General features: G+C 38.1%; 1 protein-coding gene across 5 annotated transcripts in view; it reads left to right on the top strand.

The window, feature by feature from the left end:
* The window catches only part of DIAPH2 (diaphanous related formin 2), an 873,267-nt gene that overhangs the window by 577,966 nt on the left and 273,809 nt on the right, over nucleotides 1-21,492 (top strand). The window lies entirely within an intron of this gene.

Raw genomic sequence — 21,492 nt, 5'->3', positions numbered from 1 at the left:
TGGGACTTATGTTTGGGGTAGGGCTTATATTATGAGCATCCTGAAAAATCATGCCAGGGCTTATTTTCCAGTTAGGTCTTATTTTTGGGGAAACATGGTAGTAGTTTGCCCTGCCCTGTAGATAGGTCATGAAACATTTCTAGTGATAACTCTTATTATGGGCAAGGCCCTACTTTAAATTCTGTAAATTCTCATGAGCCCGCAGGGTCTCAATTGCCTTCAAATCAAAATAATTCACATGTCAAATTGGCACATCTTGGGGAGGCCTGTTCTGAACCCCCAACAAGGGCCAGGATTCAAGTCTTGGTCATTCACACTCTAAGGCTTGTGCTCGTAACTGTAGTATTGTGCTGCCTCTGGGGTCAGAAAACTTCATAAATCTGAGGTGAATTCCACATTTGTTCACTGTGAAAGTATTCCTTCCTTTCCAATCTCTCTCAAATGAGGAAATTTTTCTTTTTGAAAGGTTTGTAAAATCATTTAAAAATTAGCTGCTCATTTATACCATCCTCTCCAGAAAGCCTTCCTTTTAATCATAGCAATCAAAATTAATTTCCTTGTCTCCTGTGTTCTCATAATATTTTAATACTTTGATTATTGCAGTTGCTGGCTTGCCTCTACCCCGCTTATGTGCATGTCTGTTTTGCTCACTGGGTTATAAAATCGATTGAGGTACAGATTCTTACTCATCTTTGAGTACTCACACCCAGCACAATGCTTTGTAGAAAATTGTCTTACTAAATGTTTATTTAAATAGGTTAGACTTCATTGTATAATGATTAATGTTAAACAACATTCTGGCAGGTAAAAGAGAAAACATTAGCTGTATGTTATCCTGGCATAACTATAACTTCAGTTTGACAAAGGAAAGGGGTCTAACATTTCCAGTGCTATTCCTTATGTTTTGATTTAAAGTGCAGATATTAAGGATTACCTCTTAAACTACTAGATAGAAATCGCATTCTAAGAAACTGTCTGAATGCAGTATGTATTTTTTAGGATTGGTTAGCACAATAATTTTCTATTTGAAGTGTCTTGCTTGTTTGAACTTCAGCCTGAAATTACATAGACTATCAGGTATATTTTTCAAACTCTGTTTAGGGAATTGATAGATATTTGTTGCATGATGCTAATGGTGAGAAGAGACTAGACTGCTCAGTTAAAGGGTGCATAAAGCCTTTCAGGCCAATAGAGTCTCATCCGGAAAATCATCTTTTTCAGAACACAAAATGGGACATAATTTGCCTGAAAGAGTTAATGCACCCCTAACCTAACAAATTCTTATCTTTCCCACAAGAAGCTAAGTTTTAACTGATTAAAACCTTTTTCTGGGATTTATTTATATTGAGTAGAAACGATACAAGAAAATGAAGCTTGAAAAAAATAGAAGACCCAGTATGATTATGATTTTTGTGTATGCATGTATGGTAGAGAACATGTAGCATATACACATATCTATACATATAGATATAATTTAAAGCCATTTTGGTATTCACAAGAGCATAAATTGGATATCACAGCAAGAAATCTATGAGTTTGTTTCCTTTTACTTTGATTGCTGTTTACTCAAACTCTTCATTTTCTGTTGTGAAGGGCATGGTATGTTAAATACACTGTTTATAGGCAGTGGTAGTGATGTTAGTATAACTATTCAAGTATTATAATATACTCTTGTAGCAAAATCTCAATCATCCACTATTTTCCTGATGTAGAAAAATATCAGTATCTTTTTTTGTAATAGAAGTCTGTTTAATTATTTCTACTTAGAATGTTTCAGATACAGCTTATGAAAACTATAGCAAGTAAATTTAGCTCTTTACTGAACATTCACTGTTCTTCTGGTTTTAAACCTTAATATATAGGAAGTGAATTGGCTTTATAAGGTGAAGACTGAAAATTTTTTTAAATGTAATAGAAGAAAGCAAGTACTATGTTTAGTTATCATGTAATGCTACTTTCCTTTGTGTTGCAAAGGTAAGATAGCATAATACCCTATTGTCCCAATTCATGAGTGAAGATAGAAATGAAAGGAAATATATAACACACATCACTGAAATTATCCAGTTGAACTCTGATGATGGATATACACACACATACGCACACACACATACCTCATATTACAAACCTTTACAAGTAGTATCAGCTTGAGATGATTACATCTCAGCTACTCATTTAAAGCTAAGGCACTCCCCAAGGTGACAATGGAAAAAAACCAAAAAGCTAGAAAAGCTTTCCCAAGATCATCAGTGAGAAGGAGAATATAACCTAGTCATCAATTAATATTGTTTGGGTAAGAAAAGACATGAGTAACTGTATAAAATGGTTCCAAAGGGTGAGGGAATCAACCCTTTTTTACCTTTTCAAAAACATGTAGTAAATGATATTTTCATATCTGCTAAGACATTATCAAATTTGTGCACAGCAACTCTTTTCAATTACTGATCTCTAAATTATTATGGACCTGAGTCAAAACTTAAAAAGATCCACCCCATTTCATTTTGCGTGTTGTTAAGAAGTATTGTGTCCAAGGGCCGGCCGAATGGCTCAGTTGGTTAAGAGCTCGCTCAAGAGTTTGAGCTCCGAGCAACAGCGGTTCGATGCCAGCCCGAGCTGAGCAGCCGCTAAGCTACCAATAGGTAGCAGGATGGCTCAGCTAAAAAAAAAAAAAAAAGAAGTATTCTGTCCACTTTATTTAATACACACACACACACATATGTATGTATATAAGTAGTTTCGAACTTTAGTGTTCTACAAATGCAAAACATCTTTATTAACCCATTTGAATGAAAAGATATTTGGACTGAGTATCAATAGACCTAATTTCTAGCCTTGGGTGTTGCTCTGTTTCCCCATTTGTGAAAGGGAAACGATAATGCAGTTGCCCCTTTATCAAAGTGTGGGCTAGGGGTATGGGCCCTCCACCCCATGCAGCCAAAAATCCACTTATACCTTTGACTCCCCCAAAATTCAGTAGTCCCTAGGTATCCACGGGGATTCTTTCCAGGACATGCCAACTGATACCACAATCCGTGGGTGCTCAAACATCCTTATATAAAATGGTATAGAACAATGTGTGCAATTGGCCCTCTTTATCCACGGATTCCCAATCACTGATTGAAAATACTGTTTTTGATCCGTGGTTGTTTGAATCCATGGATGCGAAACCTGGGGATACAGAGGGCTGATGATATGTGTATTGTAACAAAATCTGCATGTAAGTAGAGCATGCAGTTCAAATTCACATGGCTCAAGGGTCAACTGTACTTGCCTTGCCTTCCTCACATAAGTTGTTATTAGGACTAGGTATAATAATGATTTTGAACATGCTTTGTATAATGGAAAAGCCATATACAGTTAAACCTTGGATTGCGCGTAACTTGGTTTGCGAGTATTCCACAAGATGAGCAAACATTTCTAACACATTTTAACGTGGTAAACAAGCGATGTCTTGCAATATGAGTTGTTTGTTTCCGGAACAAAGTATGCTCGCAAACCAAGGTATTTACTGTATAAGATTTATCATTCTGCCCTAAAACTCACAAATGGGAAATAATTACCCCTAAGGAAAACGTTCTTCATAAACAACCATGGTCTGCTTTTGTCCATGTTCATTTTATCTAAGTTTTTCCTTTTTTTTTTTTTTCAATCTGAGTTCTAAGTTTGCTTTTTTTTCAGACTGAAAGAGAAAAGGCGCATTCTTTAAAATGTAGTAAATGACTATGGTGGAAGCAGGATGCTTACTCATTATTCCAGGAGTATCCAGATGTTTGGTATTAAGAAAGCTCTATCTTTTTCACTAAGGTAGAAGAGAGGAAGAACCAACAAATGGAATTTGAAGATAATTGCATACTCCGTGAAATCTGATATTGTAAACGCTAGGGCAACTATGAAGTCAGATTAACATATGTTGTCCGCTTTCAAGAAAATGTCAGGGAGGTGAAACTGACAGAATACAGCAACAAACAACACAAGGTGATTTCATTGCGAAATGAGTGTAGTGCAGGCTACAAATGCAATAGGCATTTTCAGTATTCCTTCCCTTCTTTTTGGTCTGTCAGACAGCATTCTGATGTTCACCACGGTTGGGAATTAACATTGCAACTTCATTATTTTGTTGGAAATATATTCTCAAACCAAGCAAGAGACCCAAATGAAAAGTTAAGTATGGAAATGTATTCCAGAGCCCAATGAAAATGACTTGTATGTTATCCTTTTTTTTTGCGTTAGCTATGTCCTTTAGCACAGTCATTAAGAACCGGTTGTACCAACAGTTTCCCTAGCTTCAAATTAAGTTTCTTTCCATATTTTTATCAGCCCATCAGCATATATGTGGTGTGGTCAAACAATATGGTGAATGTTTCAATTAAAAAAAATCATTACAGTAAAAGACACATTGGCATTAATCCCCCTCAGAATACTCCCCCTCGCTTCAAACACACTTATCCCATCCTTCTTGCCGCTTTCTGAAGCAGTTCTGGAAGTCCTCTTTCATGAGTGTCTGTAGTTGCCATGGAAAGTGACATGGAAGAGACTTATAAGTCCATGTGGATGGACGAACTAGTTAGGGAACAGCTCACTTGAGAAGGGAGTGTTTGAGCTGAGATGCAAAGGAAGGACAAGAATTAAGGGAAGAAGTGAAGGTGAACCTTTACTTCTGCCTGTTGATCTACAGGTGTTAAAAGTGTTTCACAGTTTGGTACCTTGACAATGATATGGTTAGTTACAATTCTAATGCATATAGTGTCTCTTGTCCATGGCCTAACTAGGTTTTTACTTTCAGCAGAGTTTTAAAGTTAGAGTTAGAAATCTCTCAAATTGAACCAAATACTGAGGACATTTTATGTTGCAAAAAGTCTGTTAACTATTTTCCCCCCAAGTTGCTTTTACTGTTGGCTAGGGATTGAACGTGGGTATTTTTGAAATGCTATGTCAGATTTAGTAAAAAACCTAAAGCTCTCCTAACCTTGTGGGAGCTGGAATTTTTCAGCTAAAGAGGTTCGAATAGATTTAGATATTTATCCAAACCGAACTTTCAGACCACCAGAGATTTGCCCATTACTCGTTTACATAGAGCTTAACTACAGTGGTTTCCTCTTTCAACATTTACTTTTTTGTTTAAACAGCTTAATCGAGAGCTATAAAAACACTGGATCAGTCTTTTCAAATAAAAATGAAATGCAGCTGCCATGGGTTAGTCTTACAGAAGAAACCCTGCTGCCTGCAGGAAGTTTAGGTGTTAGAATGATGGGTTTTTAAATACTAAAAGATCTAGTTTTGGATTGCAAGGTCATATCATTGAATTACAAGTTTATGAAAACCTGTCAATTCTTTTGATTCATGTTGTGTATGTGTGTGTGAGTGCATGTGCGCATATGTGTGTGTGAAATACCAAAGGAGTAATGAGGTTAACATTATTGATATGTTAATTAAGGAAGATTTCTGTGATTTTCTTAACTCAATCACACTACACATGGGACATATTGCCTCACTGTTTGTTTTTGGGCACATATATGTTGTTATTTATGTTTTTCATAAAATCCCAAGATGTGCTTAGGCTAATAATGCGAATATATTGATCCTGTACTCTTTGGATTTATGAATGATCATTACCTATTTTCTTTTTCTGTGAGTCATTGCTTTGCATTTAAATCTTAATGTTATTAAGAATAAAGTGTGTTAATACTCATTTTCTCTAGAGGAAATGAAAGTATCTGCTTTCAGTAAATTAGCCTGAACCCAGAAATTCAGGGAAATGAAATGATAATTTCAAGTTATACAAATAAATATTTAAATACAATGGGATTGTATTAGGTAATCTTGAATGTCCCTTTCAGTTCTAATAAGTTCTTATATCCCTAATTCAGCGTAGTGTATCCATGCTTGTTTCAGTCAAACATTAAATGCATAAATGTTGAGTTAATTTCCTCCCTGATTCGATTTACCAGTATTAATAATACTGTCATGTTCTTACTGGTAACAATTCATCTCTTCATTCAGCAAATATTTATCAAATACCTACTATGTGTCACGCCCTGTGTTTTTCACTAGGGATTTGGTGATGAGAAACTGAAAGCCTGTAGTCTAGTGCAGTAGACAGTCAAAAAACCCAAATTTGTAGTGTAACACCAGACACTAAGTGATAAGAAAAATAAAGATGGGCAAAAGGATTAAGAATAATAGTGATGCTTTAAAAAAGACAAAAGATAAATGGGTCAGGGAATGACCGCTCTGAGTGAGTGACATTTAAACAGAGATTTGAATCAAGTGAGGAGATGATTTGTGAGAAGAACTGAGGGAGGAACGTTCCATGCAGAGGGAATACTTAGTGCAAAGGCTGTAAGGTGTGAACATGAGCATGCTTGAAGTATGCAAGGAATAGCAGGGAGACCAGTAGGACTGGTTAGCAGAGAGGGAGGAAGAAAGTGAGAAGGTGAAAGGGTGGGGAAGGTGAAATCATAGACGACCTGGTAGACGGGAAAGTCTTTTGAGGGTGGCAAAGAGGAGAATGACAGTTACAGAGATGAGGAAGACAGGAAGTTGTAGCAGTGGTGAATCAATAGTTTGGTTTCAGATCTGTTAAATTTGAGACAGTATTAGGCATTGAAGTGTAAATGCAAAGGCTAGAATATTAGAATATTTGATCCTAGGCTACAGGGAAAGAGCCAGACTAAAGATAAAACTTTAGGAGCCATTAGCATATATGAGGTCTGACAATTAAGTTTATGAACTTGTTGCAACGATGTTGCTAACGTTTTTTGATATCAGAGAGATGATTCATTATTAAGTTGTACCAACTGGACAAACAGTTAACCAAGTTTACTACTTGGAAGTGCTGAAAAGGCTGCGTGAAAAAGTTAGACAACCTGAACTTTTCACCAACAATTCATGCTCTTGCATCACGACAATGCACCAGCTCACAGGGCACTGTCTGGGAGGGAGTTTTTAGCCAGTAAACAAATAACTGTATTGGAACACCCTCCCTACTCACCTGGTCTGGCCCCCAGTGACGTCTTTTTTTACCCAAAGATAAAGGAAATATTGAAAGGAAGACATTTTGATAACATTCAGGACATCAAGGGTAATACGACAACAGCTCTGATGGCCATTCCAGAAAAAGGGTTCCAAAATTGCTTTGAAGGGTGGACTAGTTGCTGGCGTCAGCGCATAACTTCCCAAAGGGAATACCGTATTTTCCCATGTATAAGACGTACCCTTTTTCAAAAAAGTTGGGGTCTAAAAACTGGGTGCGTCTTATACAGTGGCTGTAGATTTTTTTTACTTGCATTCCCCGCTTTTTTCGTGCTTGTTTTTGCGCTCATACAACCAGAAAAGTGTACTGGCCTGGAAGCCAAGTAACAAAAATATTTGAATAAATGTCCTTTTGAGTAGACTTACGTATTCTATGCATTGGTTAAAAAGGTATTGCTGTGATTTTGTTAAACTGACATTTGTTAAATAGAGCCCCATGGTGTCAGATGGCGAGCCAGTTCAAGGAAAGACCACAGGGAAGTTTATGACTCACAGCCTCTAGAGCAGCGGTTCTCAACCTGTGGGGCACGACCCCTTTGGGGGTTGAACAACCCTTTCACAGGGGTTGCCTAAGACCATCGGAAAACAAAAAGTTACTTACATGACGATTCATAACAGTAGCAAAATTACAGTTCTAGAGTAGCAATGAAAATAATTTTATGGTTGGGGGTCACCACAACATGAGGAACTGTACTAAGGGGTTGCGGCATTAGGAAAGTTGAGAACCGCTGCTCTAGAGGAAGTACACACCAGACCTCAGTGGGCCACATCGGGAGGTCAAGGCTGAGTGTGGACAGAGAGAGAGTTGCAGGACCTGGGGTACATGCTTTTATTAAGGTTTCTGGGTGGAGCGCTTTGGGGCTCCTGGGCTAAGGCCAGACTGGTCAATTCAAACCAAAGAAAGTGAGGATTTCATAAACTCTGCAGGTGTCTTATCTAAGGGGCACATGAGGGAAGGCCCTGGGAAGTTAGGGAGACTTACTCACAAAGGGTTCAGGGGAAGTCATACCAGGAATTTATATTTGCATGTGACTCTGTGGGCACTTATCCAGGGCATGCTTTTGGGGAGGGACTAGTGTCAGTTTAAGGCCCCTGCAGGCCCCTTGACCAAACAAAATGGATGCTGAGGCAGTAATATCATGGAGTAGTTTGGCTAAATTGGCGACAGGTATTATGTGTAAGGCATTGAACACAGACAGCAGAAAGGAGGTAGTGAGATTAGAACCCTCGAAGTATTTTATTGCCAAAATGTAGACTCATATCGTGCATGTTTTTCTTTTACTTTGCTGTTTGTTCAGATAGCGCACATAGAGAGTTATGTTAGATTTTTTTTCCTTCTTTTGTAGCTGACTCTATATTTCCAGATCAATCAAAATGTCCCCGTTAAGTTGTCAGTTAAATCACAAATTGCCATAAGCCATTCATTTCATGTTCTCTGAATCCTCTGCATTAAAGGCTATGAAGTGCTTTGACCAAGTATTCAGTGTTATCTGGAATTCCAGTAGCATAGATCCCATATAAATAACCAGGAGTTCCCAAGTTTGAGCATTAACCATGTGAGTGCTGGAATCAACCTCCCCCCCCTTTTTTTTCCTTTCTATTTTTTTTTTTTTTAGGAATAACCTTCTGAAGTCCATTATTATATTGGGCACCAGCCATGTGCTAGGCATTTTATGTAGGCATGGTTAACTATACCCTTATCTGCCTTTATAAACAGAATGTTCCGGCCGTAATTTAACCACATCCTAATGATCTTGATTATCCATTCCTGTGAAGTGCTTTCAAAATACTTGTACTGGCGATACAGTATTCTATTTCTCAAGCCTACCTTAGGTCTGAAACTTTATTTCATTCTTTGCTTTAACAATGTCATATTGCTATTCTTGAGGTACAGATGATCGTCCCCTTGTGGGTGAATGCGTGCACATATGTCTGTATCTTTCTCATCTTTCTCTTGTTCAGTCTGTCTACATGCATGTGTATCTCACAGAAGTACACACACACACACACACACACACACACACAGAGAACATGCCACACATTTAAAGGCACTTTACTGCCCACTTGCACACATGTGTACACACATATGCTCACACCTTGGGGGGAAACCTGGTCAGGTGGTTCAGGCCTGGCTTCCAGGCTATGTCCTCCTCCACTCCTACCCTCCAGGAATTCAGGGATGGTCTGTCGTCTGTATCTTGAGAAATGGCTTTACTCTCTTTTGTTAGCATATACTACTCGTGTTATTGATCTTAATTTCTGCAAGTGTTAATCTACCATTATTTTGTTCCATTTCCTCATCAATCCAGGTCAGTACAGAGGAAGTATTTCAAAACTGGAGGCAGCTGGCCATAGTGGATGAGAGACACGCTCAAAACATGCTCCGCTCTCTTGGGAGAAAGCCTGTGTGTTGCATTCCTGGAGACGATTGGTACTTTAATAAGATCCATGTGCCAAAGGCATGCAGAGTGACTAAGAAAAGGAAGAGACTGAAAACAGGAATATCGGTTTAGAAAGTCACAGATTTCTTATGGGCCAGGCACTGTTCTGGAGCGTTCAGGTAGAGAGATTAAGGAGACAGACAAGGTCCCGGTTTTCATGGAGGTTAAGTTGGGGTGGAGCTGGAGGGAGGATTGGGGAGTCAGTGCTATGTACTGCTAAGTGACACTGAAGGAAATCAAAGTTACGTGCTAGTGACTAGGGTGCTACTTTAGATTGGGAGGTCAGACAAGGCCCTTTTGTCAAGGTGACATTTGAACCAAGCAAGGCCTAAAATATACAAATGATCCAGCCATGTAAAAATCTGGGTAAAAGTAAATCTGGGCAGGGAGGATAGCTTGTTCAACGTTTTGAATATGAACATAAACTTAGTGTGTTCAAGGAGCAGAAAGAAGGCCAATATGGTTCGTTAACAAAAGGGGAAATTAATATGAGATGAAAACTGAGAAATAACTAAGAGAGAGATCATGTAGGTCCTTATTGGTGAGGATAAGGCGTTTGGACATCACTGTGCCAATCTAGGTATTGAGTAATATGATTGCTAGCAAGCGGAGATGGAACTAGCCAGTTCTCTGAATGAGTTAGCATTTAGGATTAACCCTAGCTAGGTGCTAGAGTTCTCACAGAAAATAAGTCATGGTACTTGCCTCAAAGGAGTTTACAGTATACGCATAAATAATATATTCTTTTCATTTGAAAAAGTGAGAATTGTACCAATAACTTTGAAAGAACAGATATTGGCTGTTTTCTTTGTGGTTTCGTACAAATTATGTTGTCTACTAAGGACCTGTTGGCAGTATTTATTTTGATAGTGTGAGTTTCATTCACTCTCGGTTTGGACACTATTATCTTTATATGCAGTGCCTGAGAATTAGCGCAATGACAGTCATCATCCTTATTGGAACACCGCCAAGACATCTGGCACGATGTCTCATATAAAGCAGCTATGCTGTCTATCTCCAAACAAAAGATTCTTTGGTGGCTGGATATCTTGTAACTTCTACACTTATATAATTCTCTGCTATAATCTCATTTGTAAAATGGAGTGGGAGCAAAAGAGAAATTTTAGAAAGAAACATAGCACATCAACCCTTTATCCTGGTAGAGCATTTCACATCTCAATTTGTGTTGCTTCATTTAAGTATAAAGCAAAATTATATATATATATATATATATATATATATATATATGTACAGTTTTCATTGTTTTTGGCTCGTGATAGCAATTTTTTCCATCAACACATGCTTTTAATTGCCACATCTATTTTGGCTTTACCTCTAAAGAAAAATCACTGCCCTTTTGTGTATTTGTCAAAAATGACAGGCTAAATCTTTGAGCCAAAACAGTGTATGTGAAATGCGACTTCTGTGGCTTTCCTGAAACATAGCACAACTTATTTTTTGAAACATCCTTTGCTGTGCTTAAGATTCTTATGGCATAGAATAAACTGCTAATTTTGAGGTTGCAAAGTACAGCTATTCTACAGGAATAAGCTTTGTCATATCTGCTATCCGACCAAGGAATGATGTGTTGCACTGAAAACATGCACATATAAAAGAAATGATTTTCTTACACAAGGTGCTGCCACTTGGAGTGTACACAGAGTTGATTTGTGATATAAATGAACTCTCCAATTATCGATTGTTCCATCTGACTTTGTACACATTAAGAATCTGCAAAGAGTTTCCATGTTATCAATAATAGGAAAGCTGTGGATGAAAGGCAATGGGGTGCGTCAGCTGGATCCGAGCGAGATCGTGCGGTAAATGTTGCTCAGCCTTACCATCTGTCGCATAGTCTTTTTTCGTAATAGTTTAATCCATTAGCATGTCTTTTTTTTCTTTTAAAAAATTAACCTACATAAGTTCTAGCAAAAAAAAAAATCCTTTAAGAATGAGTCTCTGACCACTGACCTCCCAGTGTCCTTAGTTTTTTTTGTTGGTTTTTTTTTTTTACATTATTTTGTCTTTGTGCCCTCATTAAGATGAAGAATGACAGTCCCGAGAAATAGAACATGCCGAGCTCCCGGTTGTACTGCTAACAAGTAGTAAGTGCATTAACTTCTTAACTTCTCAGACAAGAACTAAATTTGGCCATGAGATGCTGTTTCTGCAACTTCTTGTTCGCAGGAGCAGTGACGGAATGAACTCAGGACTTACTTTTGCTAAGTGGAATGGAAAACCCATGTCACAGTGTGTCACTTCCTGCTTAGCGAATAAGATATTCCCTGGGGTGTAAATTAGGCACTTTACATACAAACTCTTTTAGGGCACCCAGACCCCATTGATTTCCTTGTGACCTCAGTGTGCAGAATAGTACTCATGTGACTTAAAAGACTTACTGTACAACCAAGCTGTCCATCTTTGACCCCCCCAAAATAGTTGACTCACCTTGGAGGGTCTCACTCCAAATGGTACCCTCCCTCTAATGAGAAAGTGAGCTCTTTGCTTGGCTTGCTGCTCTCAGGCCCCTCAATTAAAGGAACTAGCTATTGACCATAGGATCCACTGTGGCCTGAAAAAGTTTTGCAGCTTTGGACCTGGCAATGTACCATCACTGAAGAGTTCCAGCAGAAAAGATGTACGATCTGATTACTAGCCTGTTTGTATTTGTGCCGTGTTGCTCTTGACAGCTAGCTCCCTAGGTTATTTTGAATAGCCTACTCTTATAGTCCTCCCCCTTGTTATTAATTTGTAAAAATGAAACAAATTACTGACCCTTGAATTGTGCTATTACACATGCTTGAGTAATTTCATTTCATTTACAGTGAACTTCATTTCACTTATTTCTTATTTACACTCTACCTCCTTTCAGAACAACGTATACTGGCTTATTTTTAAATCATTCTAATTCAAATCACCTGAGTAGTTTTCCAAGTCCCATCCTGAAAACGACTTTTGTCATCATATATTGTTTCCCATTTACTGTGCTATGGTGATATGTGGACTATTGCGTTCATTTCTCTGGCCACCTAAAAATAACGATATTAACAAAATGTCACGCCTAGGGTTTAATATCACTTCTTTTGAGGTGGTATGGTCTGTTGGGAAAGGATTTGAAACTTAGGTTAGAATTATGTGCCTGGTTCTACCAAGGATGTGACCTTAGGAAAGTCACTTGCCATTTCTTGCTCAAATTTACTCAGTTTTAAAAGTAGTGGTTAATGTTTATCTCTCCAAACCTTGAAAGGTTGTAATAATCAATGCAGTGAATATCAATTGCAGGTGAAGTGTGTAAATCCCACATTTCTCCCATTGTCAACACCAGGTAGAGTAGCTATTATTTGCATTGACATTAACAAGCCCCTCCCACGTCTTTAGGCAAATGGGGGAGAGAGATAGCAGGACACAATCCCTGTATTGAGGAGTCCAGAGTGTGGTGGCTGGGGGGCCAGGCAGACAACAATTATGTTAAAATTCCTGTTGGAATCAGTGGCAGGAATGAGCTATACCACAGTATCACAGCTGGCCGGAAGTGGAAATAATGAACTAAAACCAGGGGATCGGGGAATAGGTGAAAAATTAGGATAAAACAAAACAATGTGTGTGGAATTCCTTCCAAAATGCTTTGTAGACACAATCTTATTATCAGTGTTACTTGTTTATGTTAAGAAACATAGAGTATTTGCTATATGCCACACACTATTATAAAGGCTTTACAGTAGTAACTCATGTAATTGTGTTAATGGCCACAGTGGAGGTAGATGTTCATTAACTTCCGTTTACATGAGAATATGGGTAGAGAGGGGCTGAGTTGCCCAAGGTTACATAGCTACTAAGTGGCAGAGCTGATTTGGAACCCCAGCAGCCAGGCTCTAGAGGCGGTTCCCTTAATAGGTTCGCTATACTGCTTCTCCATTACCCATTGACACAGAGGTTGACACCTTTGCTTGAATCCAGTGCTAGAATCCCTTCTGTGACATTTTGACAGCTGATCATTTTGATCTCTGTTTGAGTACCTAGAGAAACAACAAGGACCTAGCTAGCTTTTGAAACAGCTAGCTACATTGTTGGACAGCTGTAATTACTAGAGAGTTCTGAATTGGAGCCAAAATCTGCTTTTCCATTAACTTCCACCCGTTGATCCTATGTCTTCCTGACACCACACAGACTGATTGTACACCTTCTTTCCCATGATGACTATTTGGGGAAGTACCAGAAAACATTCCCCATGCCCCCTGCTTGACTTCTGCATTGTATTTTACACTTGTTGGGCAACAACATCTTACTAAAAAAAAGTGGCATTTGAGAGTAATTAGCAAATTCCATTATTTCACTCAGCACTTCTCTATGGAGTTCCTACTGTGTGCAAAAGGCACCAGGAGCTACCAACTGGAGAGAAAAATGACTAGCAAAGCATGTGCTCTGCACTGACCTATCCCACTCCCGCCCAAGATGTTGCAATTATCGTTTAAGACACAAACTAATGAATAGAGCTTTTGTCTTCACTTATCGAAGTAAGGATTTAAATCTGCGGTCTCTTGCCTTCATTACCCCATAGGATTACCAACCTGTGGGCACAGAATGCTAAGCCAGCCTGGTATTCCCCCCAGCGCCTAGCAGTAGGACTGTGTAGAATCAATGAACAGTAAATATTTTTGAATAAACGAGTGAGTGAGTGAGACACTTGCAGTGTTCATTAATGCCGTGCTTCAGATAATTGCCCTTCCGCTGTTCACAGGCTGTAATAACAATAAGGAAGGCCATTTTACTTTGCGGCTTGAATTTCTTTAAAAATTTCATTTGCCAAGTTAAATAATAGCACTAGAGAAGCAAATTTCCCCAGGAGAAATGTCTGAGTGAAATGTTTGAAAGACGGCAAGGTGATTCAGGAGCCAGAAGTATAGGACTTTAATAGTATTGATCAGTCCTCAGCTCTGTTTGAAAAGCTTCACTGTTACCATCGGAGAAGCTCTCTGCCACTGTGTAAGCCCATCGGAAGCATTTTCTAGGTTAGCACCATGGGGTGCTCCTTGGGTGCCAATTGATCTGGTGAATATTGTTATCACAGTGGAGAATTCAGCAAAAACATAGAATGTGGTGGTTTCATTTGGCATTTGCATAGAGCAATACACAGGTCAAGTCCACTGAACAGAGTCAAGTTCAGGTCTGATTTTTCACCCCAATACATTACTGATTGCTATGCTTTCTGAGGAGGATGTGCTGTCTATGGAAATAAATATAGATATAGATATATAGATATAAATATTTTCCATTCTGTAGCCTGAAAACTTGTGGCCAATGGAATTCCTATCACCTTTCTGTATCTTAGAAATTCTCTAATCTGTTTGAATTATTTCCCTGTCTTCGTTGGTATTTTCTGCACCTATTAATTTATTACCCATGAACTTAATTAAACTGTTGTTTACTGGTACTCCTTACAGATCATTAATGAAAATGTTAATTAATTACAAGCCTAGTACTATAAAAATTTCTAATATAATGAAAGAACCTCTCCTGTCCCATTATATTTACATCCTAGAGTCATTCCACAGAGGTCTTGTCCAATTAAATATCGATTTATTCATAAAATCATTTTTTAAATGATGCTACATTCAAGTTCTCTATCACAGTTAATTATCAGTAAGGTAACATAAATGCATGATGTTAAGGTTATGCCAAGTAAAACAGAAGAAAGGATAATAATTTATATACAAATAGGCACTTGAAGTTTTTAACATGGGCATATATCATTTTATTATTTATAGTATCCTGCCATTCAGACAAGCTTTCACAGACTGCAAAATGGAAAATATCTATATCTATATCTACATACCTTACCGAATGCCTTAAAACAGAGCAGTTCACCTCTCTGGAGTTCGGTTTCTGCATCTAGAAAACAAAGGAGGTGCAAGATGAACTCTTAAGATGCCTCTGAATTCAGAAATTTCATTATCGGGTCTCATCTTCTAGTTTTGAAGGTGAGAAAAGCAACCGCAATGAAATTAATGCAAAGGAGATAATATAGCGAATTATTGGCACTGCATGGACTAGAAATTTAATCTCTAGATTTGGTCTGGCTTTTTTTTCCCCCTCCCATTTCACACCTTGCTTCCTGATTTTTCATGTAAAAATCTACCTTCCTTGTTTCAGAGCCACTGATTCCATAAAGTAAATTAATGGAAAAAATAAAAAATAGTGATTAAAAGGAACTAAATCTTTTTCTCTGAGCTTCAACTCTAGAAAATGTCCGCCCAGCCTTCTGTTCTAAAACATGTAGTTCTGTCATGTTCCGGAGATGAATAATTCTGAAAACATTTTTGCCATTGATGGTGTTGTTCCTCCTTATCGTGCCAAATTTAGAAGGATAGCGAATATTTATTTCTAATAGCATTGCAGGATGTAACTGGTAAAAATAAGTGGAAGTGTATGCTTTCAGGGTGTCTATTCACTGTTCCTAGTCAAGCTGTGAGACTTGTAGTGCTGCCATTACCTTTTACCACGTTCATTAGGAAAAGACGAATAAAGGAGTTCGCATTTCCAATGACTTGGTTGTAGTTTAGGTACCCAAGTCACCCATTTTCTCCATCATAAGTATACTGAGAGAGAGGTAGATATATAGGTATGAGGGGTTTTCTCCTTCCTGTTCTAACCGAGTATAAAATCCTGGAGTCTTCTTTTTCTCTAATCATCACAAGCTTTCTTAGTCTCAGTCCTTTTTAATGTTGAGCCTCTTAGATCTCAGAAGTAAATAGGTCTACATACACAGTATTACAATTATATTACTGTCACTATAATTAAGGACTAGGATGGAGAGAATTTTAATAGATTTGTTAAAGCTGAATTTTAAGTGAACATTTTAAGCAATCAGAGTTTAAACATTTGTTTGATATGATAGTCAATGGAAAAAAAATTTAATGAAAGCCCAGTTACTAAAACCATCATGTCTTCAGGTTGCCTAGAAAAGGTGGTGATCCGCTAGATGCTACATCACTTCTCGTCCTTTCAGTCATACAATTTTGACTTAATTAACAGAATGTCTGCATGTGCAATAGGGGATAGAGGGTGGATTTTACTTCCTTAATAGTTTGACAAGCAGATTGCAACAAACAAGGCATTTGGAAGCCTGTTAGGGTCCCAGAGGCCTTATAAATATGCAGTACACTTCTCTGCATTTCCCCAAGGCCCTCAGGTAGATGGGATGAATAAAATTAAAACCAGGAGATCTTTTTGTATAGCTTTTAGCTATCACTAATTTAAACAGAGTAATGACTGTTTTATAGGTAGTAGTTTAAAAAGTAAAGGAAGTGAAATGTGAAAATGTGTTTTGACTTTGTGTTAAGTTGCTTTTCAATTGATAGGCTCTCTGTTTTCCTGTATCATGATACATTCCAAGAGTTAATCTCTTTATGCCCCCTTAGGATTGTTTTATATTTAATAGTGCTATTGAGACTCACATGGGACAAAACATGCAGATAAAGTATTCCTTAGAAAAGTGGTATATATTTATGTATAAACACATCATGCAACAGCATAATCCATCTGGAACAAGCTCTTCTCTAGAATTTGATTTTAATAGATTAACACCCTTAATATTTACTATATTTATAGCTGTTCATGACTAAACAAATCTCTCTGGTCCTTTTTCAAGGGTTTCTTGAAACTTGGCAAAATTCATGGATAGATCATTTCAAGCTCTGGATACCACTAATATATTACCTAGAAGTAGGGGAATATTTCAGAAGACCTATGAGAAAGGTTAAGGTAAAGCACAGTTCATTGTATATATTTGCAACAAAATTCATTGAAGGGTGTGAGAAAAATGTATAATGCAAAGCTTCTTAGCTTGATATATAAGACCGCAAAATGTAAATATTGCATTAATATTAAATATACTAAGCAATATTGGCACCAGGTGTATACTTATAGAAAGTCTAGCCTTTTCTAATGTTAACTGTGAGGAAAAGGGGAGTCTCTTTATTGAAAATCCACAGTAATACGTTGACCTTAAGGGGGAAAAAAAACCACTGATGATGAAATGCAATTCTTACTTACTGATTAAGAACTCGTTTGTGTCATTTGTGAAGTTTGGGGAGTGGGGAAACTAATTTGTCAGATTACGCCCTAGGAGTACATCGATAAACTAGATGAACTCTCTGGGCTTATATATAGGAGAAGGCATCTGTAGTTTGTCTTAACGTGCCTGCACCTTCACAACTGCAACTGATCACAGCTAGAAGTGCTAAATTGCAATTCCCAGTAGCCACTTGTAGTGCATTTTTGAAAGACTGTATCCAAATAACAGACCAAGTGAATTAAGATGAGCACATTTTTCTCCCCTGGTCATTTCCATTTTAAGCCAAGATTTCCAGGATTTACATTGTTTTTTGTATTTAAAAATTGTTAGTAAATTTATTGGAGTGATGTTGGTTAGTAAAATTATATAGGTTTCAAGTGTACAATTCTGTAATACATCATCTATATATTGCATTGTGTGCTCACTACCCAAAGTCAATTCTCTTTCCATCACTATATGTTTTATCTCCTTTACCTTCTTCTACCACCCCTTATCCTCTGGTAACCACTAACTGTTGTCTATGAGTTTTTCTTCCTTTGTTTGTTTTGCTCCTTTGTTGCTTTCATATGAGTGAATTCATAGGGTTCTTGACTTTTTCTGCCTGACTTGCTTAGCATGATAATCTCAAGATCCATCCAAGTTGTCGCAAATGGCACTATTTCATCTTTTCTTATGACCGAGTAATATTCCATTGCATATATGTATCACATCTTTATCCAATCATCTATCAAAGGACACTTGGATTGTTTCCCTGTCTTGCCACCGTGAGTAATGTGAAGAGCACATTCTTTTACTGAATTCATTTTTAATCCTTTCCTTTTATTGTCCTCCTGATGTACTTTATGTTTCTGTTTTTGACAGTGTCAACCAGAGACATGATATATTTAAAATGAGGTAAGAAACAATTCTAACATGATAGTAGTAGCTCTCTGAATTAATTTATGCTTGTAGTTTCGTCTCGTTTTTTCCTGCCTTCCCCTTTTCAGTATTAAAGAACAAAAAAGTCATGACTTGTGTCGTGATTTATGTAGTAAAATACATGTACTATCATGTTTCATGTTCCTTCAAATTTCTGGGGTTTTTTTCCCCACTGAGATACTAGGATGTCATAGCATAATTGGATGTTCAGGCATAGGTTTAGAAATAAAGGGTAATTGTAGATAGTAGTTGACAAATACCTTCCAGATCCAATACCAAATGTTGGATAGGAAATACCGAGTGTTCCTAAGCCAGTTATGGAATTTGCATGTGGACATATAGCCAGTTGGTAGCCAAATCAGGGATAGTATGTGTATGTGAATATCTGTCTGTCTGTCTATCTATCCATCGATCTAATGAACATCTATCTACTTATTAATAGGGAAGGTTATGTTTGCTTTATAGAAGTGATTTCCCTTTTATTTTCTGTTAATTTTTTTAACCCCATTGTAAGGGGAACTATTCATGAATAGCCTGTCTGATGATGATGATGATGATGACAACAATGATAATATCTGTCTGTAAGGTAGCCACTATCTTTAACACTTGAAGCTAAGGTTTAGAGAGGTTCAGTAATTTGTCCAAGATCACATAGGTGATAGACTTCCAAAACTAAGAATCATACTGAGTTTCATCTGACATTCAAACCCTTTATACTTCTAACCATGGTTAATGAGTATTTTAAAGAGAAGACTGTTTCCTAGACATGAATGTCTTAGGACCTTATTTCCATTTGCGTACATTTATATTCAATGAGGACCTTGTCTGCTTGGCCAATTTTAACATTTCTCTACTCATGGGTAATATTTAAAATATTTAACAACTGACATGCCATGGGAACTGACCAATCAGTATAGAGGCAATCATACTTAGAGTACGATCCAAGCGGCCCATACTTTGCCAGGTTACCTTTTAGTTGCTGGATCACAGGTCTATCTGGGGAATCATGAGATGAGGACTAAGGCAGCTAGGACAGCAGTTTTTAGCTGGTGTGAAAGTATTTTTCATATTTTAATAAACAGCATCCAGTGTATAATGGCTGAATATCAGCAGTGGCGGCTGTCCCACTCATAAGGACATTTTATTGATGTTTCTACGTTCAACACATAAGAGGAACACGATTCCTGATAAGAGAATGAACATGCTTTGAGCCTTTGCAGTAAAAACAGACTGTATGCATCAGCCTCATTCTTCCTTTCATGAGCTCCCAGGAAATTCTCCAACAGTGAATATATGGAATTACAGCAAGAGATGGCAGGGGGTGGGGATGGGGCAAATGCTCAGCGTGCTGTATCTTTCTGTTGTTTAGACTATATACACATAACGGGGAAGGGCTGTATCTACCCATCCCTGTCCCTGTTGCCTAGTGCAGCACAGAGCAGGTGCTCAATAGTTATTGAACAAATGAAAGCACTGAACCCCACTAATAAAAGATCACACTGCTGGTAATCAAGAGGCATAAGTTAAGAAATTAGCTCCCTGGTCTTGCCAGTCATTCACCCAAGCTGTAAGAATGCTTCTATCTATAAAACAGAAAAAAAGTACAATGTCCTCATTGCAGAAAATGTAAAACAAACTTGCAAATGTTTATAACAGTCACATTGACAAATCTGGAAGCAAACCCGATTATTTAAATTAATTATTGCATTACCACCTTTCTTGTAATCATGACATGAGCCTTTCAAATTCATCTTTCTACAAGGCTTGTAAGATTTATTCACAGTCAGCCTGACATTCTGTACGAGTGCTTCAAAGGCTATGTTGCACCATTTTGTAATAGTACATCAAGCTGTCAGGATAGATACTACAAACTTGGTTATTGCTCATTTTATAACCTGTAACCCGTATGTTGAGCAAGCAAAGCCCATTGAAAATGCTCAGAATGCAAATGTGTGTCTCCTGCTATTTCCTTTAACATTAATTCCACGGGGCTAACTTTGCCCTTCACCTAGAGGAAAACGTAGGCTGTCCCCATGGCTTTTAGATCTTGAAAGTCTCTTAAAATTGCAAACTTAATCTCAGTCTAGAAATAACGATGCTAGACTCTAGCATGCTAGCAATACTAGCAACACAAAGTCATTGATTTAAAGTTGAAAGGGAAAACCTTTGCTGCTTCCCAAGCTGGGCAGAGCTGGAGGGAACAAGATGCTTCCGGTTGGGGGGGCCTCCCCAGCACCTCCCTTGCTGTGGGTGCATGTATTTCCTTTGGCCTGCCACTTCCCCGTTGTCTCACTGTACTCAGAGCTCCACGCCACCAATGTTGTAACAGGTTCTCTGTGTACCCCTGCCCTCTCAGATGTTCCTCTTGGACAGGACCTATATACGGGCTCCCGGTCATCTCTCTCCGCCCAGGACTCACTTCTAGTTCATGGAAAACACTCACGCAGGATTTTGCCCTGAATCACACTGTGAGTGTAGGGATCGAAGCCCAGCTGTATCCATGCCACCAGCCCAGGACCTTTGAGCTTCTTCAGAAATGAGCCAGGTACCCCTCGATTGTGTCCCCCAACTTCAGGGAACACGTTTATGCTCTGAATACTTGGATGGAATTGAAGGATGTAGCACCTCCATACACATACACATCCTTGGCGGGGGTGTCACATCACGGCAGTAGCTTTTTCCAAAGAATCTCTTTATAAACCCTCTTTTCCTCCACTTTGCTGACCCTTGTATGTTTATGTAGCGGGTGACAGGTGGCACCCAGCAGAGGGAATACGAAAATCTTGAAATTGATTTTAAGAATTTTTTTCTGAAAATTCTGCCTATGAAAGTCTGTCTATAGACATTTTTGTATCTAATGTTTATCTGACCTTAGCATGTCACTCAAAAATGAGAAGAGTCCAATTTTAATATCTAGTTATGTGCTAGATAAATTTTTGTTGGTTTGTTTTGTTTTGTTTTGTTTTTTGTGTCTTTGTTTCTCCTGGAAGGCTTCAAGGCCTCTTATGTCAGCAGGCCATATAAGATTGG

Source organism: Hipposideros armiger, unplaced genomic scaffold (genome assembly GCF_001890085.2).
Source record: "Hipposideros armiger isolate ML-2016 unplaced genomic scaffold, ASM189008v1 scaffold_56, whole genome shotgun sequence".
NCBI classification, from domain to species: domain Eukaryota; kingdom Metazoa; phylum Chordata; class Mammalia; order Chiroptera; family Hipposideridae; genus Hipposideros; species Hipposideros armiger.
This window is presented reverse-complemented; position numbering and strand designations above follow the sequence as displayed.